Genomic DNA, 2,873 nt, shown 5'->3' with positions numbered 1-2,873 from the left:
AAATCTTTCTGAATTGACCACAAGAATTGGGTTTTTCCAGGTGCGTTGGTGCATGCCTATAATCCTAACAGTTTGGGAGGCTGAGACAGGAGAATTGCGAGTTCAAAGCTAGCTTCAGCAATTGTGAGGCACTAAGCAACTCAGTGAGACCCTGTCTCTAAATAAAATACAATATAGGGCTGGGGATGTGGCTTGGTGGTCGAGTGCCCCTGAGTCCAATCCCCGGTACAGAAAAAAAAAAAAAAGAATTGGTTTTTGAAAGAGTGTCTTCAGGCTGCCTCAGTTTCCCAGACATCTCATAATAGTAGGATCAATAATTTAGGAGGCCTCAGGTTGGGCTGGCAGTTTTGAGCCTCACCAGGAATCAGTTAGAGCATGGGGTTTAATAGTTTGAGTTTTGCACGGTACTTCAGAGTTTATGAAATGATTCTATTATCATACTTCAATGATTCATTAAATAAATCAGCATCCATTGAGTGTTATAGGGAGTGATGGGGACTGAGTCTTTTCCTGTGTTCAGGTTGCTAACAGTTTACAAGTAGATCGAGGTGAAAAGAAGAGTCCATTTGCCTGGGAAAGCAGCAGGAAATGGGTGGCCTTTTGACCTAGTGTTCCACAGGAAAGGCCTCTTGGCCCACTTGGGCAGAGAGGGATCTGGGCGTTACTAGCGATGGGAGTGGTGTGCACACCCAGGATGGGTGGGCCACCTGAGCTCCAGGGCTGCCTGCCACCACAAACAAAGGGGTCATCTATAGCACCCTGCACACCATTCCCTACCCTAAGCTCTGCAACCTGTGCAACCTTAAAAGTGTCTGCACCTCCAGCAGGGTGTCCTTGGTCAACTGTGCAGACTGGCACATCCACATGGCTGTGAAGCTCCCGCTCAGCCACACCTTGCTGCTCCACAATGAAAGAAAAGTCTTAAGAGAAGCTGGTATTTTGCATAAATCTAGATTTAGTTATGTTCTTCCAATTAGGGGAATTTCCAATAAGTCAGAATTTTGGGAAATAGTTACATGCCAAATAGATCATTAAATGAACTCCTACATAGGAAAACTGAACATCCTGATGTTGTGAGGCTGTTAAGATGTCATATCCTACATGAAGTTGCACTTACTGTAAGTTAGAGCAATATGAATTCTCCACTTTATCATGACTTGAAGACTCAATATATCTTGTTGGATAATGAATTTCATATTAAGATTGCAGTTTTGTCAAAATGGCATATGATGTTTCTCTCACAATTATGAAGTAGCAAATTTCCCCAGAGGAAAATTTGGAGAAACAATTATGCCACCTGAAAAGCACAAACCTGAACAAAAAAATCAAGGTCCAGTGTCAAGCATGATACATATGATTCTGCAGTTATCCTCTGAGAAGTGTTAGCCAGAAATCAGCCTTTTGAAGAAGTCACCACTCCTTTGCAGATTATGTAGTGAGTCTCAGGGACATCCACCTGATGCTGATGAAGAAAGTTTGCATTTGACAGTTATCATGATCTCTCTAATAGAAAGGGAATGGGCACAAAATCCAGAAGAAATACCTTCTTTCCTAAAATGTTAATAGAATTTAGGCCAGTTCATTCATGGAAAACATTATGGAGATAACTTTTCTAACAAATTAACAAAGTTACAGAGTGCTTTGAGTGCTATTCACTTACATGACAAGGAGATGGAGTTATCTCTGAATGTATCTGTAAATCATGGTCCACAGGGGGAATCATGTGGATCCTCTCAGCCCCAGCAAAGCAGTGGTTCTCCTGGAACTCCAAGGTCCCTGTCAATTTCTCAAGAAAAAAGATTTTTTTTTTTTTAAATCTGGAAAAACTCCTGACTATTCTTCTATAAAGCTGCATCACTGTCCTATAAATCACAGTTGGGGTAGTACTGTTTTTGCATCTCAAAGGGTTATAAAATGATCACAAGACCAGCCCCTGCTCTTCAACAGATAATAAATCCATTCTTAGTTGAGGGATATTCAGAGTGTCTACAGCCTGGTGTAGCCCAACAATGGATCCAGAGCAAAAGGGAAGGCATTGTGAACCAAATTACTGAAGTCTGCCTTAATCAGTCACTAGATGCCCTCCTGTCTGAGGACTTGATCACAAAAGAGGACTGTGTGCTTATAAGTATCAACCTTACAAGGACCTCAGAAATCAGTAATTACTGGACACTACTGCCATCCAAGGACAATTTGCCAAAGTAATAGTGCAAAATTTGAATGATAATAAACAAATGGGTCTTCAACCTTACCCAGAAATACTGGTGGTTTCTAGACCACCATCTTCAAATTTCCCTCAAAATAATAGTTGGTAAATAAGTATTTTTCAAGAAGACAAGTCAGTTTCTTTTACAGGTCTGTTAACTTGATATTATTTTAACAAAATCCACAAGGATAGTACAAGTTTTACTGAAGATTTTTTTTGGGAGGGTAAATGTTAGTATCCTTCCATGATAATGCAGTATTTAAAAAATTACGTAAGTAAAAAAGTCTGCATTTTGCTACATGGTTAAAACAAAACCAAAGAAGCAGTTGGAGAAATGTTAAAATTCATTGCAAAAATGGATTGGTAGTGGCATCAAGGAGGGAGAAATGTGTTTTGGATATCAAATTTCAAGAAGGAATTCCTTGCGTTTCATCTTGAAGGGTGAATAGCCGTTTGCCAGGACACGTTGAGTAAGATGTGTGTGGGGAATTTCTGGCAGAACAGAAAAGGCATGGAGAGACAAGAAGTCTGCCTAAGTGGGGAGTTTTATTGGAAATGAACTTAGAAGAGGAGGCAGAAGTGGGCTACAGCGGGATGCACTGTTTTCCACAGTTGAATCACTCAGCACAAGAGCAAGTCTTGAGGGCTTGAGGGCTTAAAGATGAGA

At 40.6% G+C, this 2,873-nt stretch overlaps 1 pseudogene across 1 annotated transcript; it reads left to right on the top strand.

The window, feature by feature from the left end:
* The first annotated feature begins 1,016 nt into the window (after positions 1 to 1,016).
* On the top strand, positions 1,017 to 2,315 carry LOC308658273 (receptor-interacting serine/threonine-protein kinase 2-like; annotated as a pseudogene). The gene has a single exon. The product of its transcript is annotated as a receptor-interacting serine/threonine-protein kinase 2-like (transcript).
* The last annotated feature ends 558 nt before the right edge of the window (positions 2,316 to 2,873 follow it).

The sequence above is a fragment of the Spermophilus citellus genome, assembly GCF_964194105.1.
Source record: "Spermophilus citellus genome assembly, chromosome: 10".
NCBI lineage: Eukaryota > Metazoa > Chordata > Mammalia > Rodentia > Sciuridae > Spermophilus > Spermophilus citellus.
The sequence above is the reverse complement of the archived record's forward strand: the minus strand, read 5'-3'. Positions and strand labels throughout refer to the sequence as shown.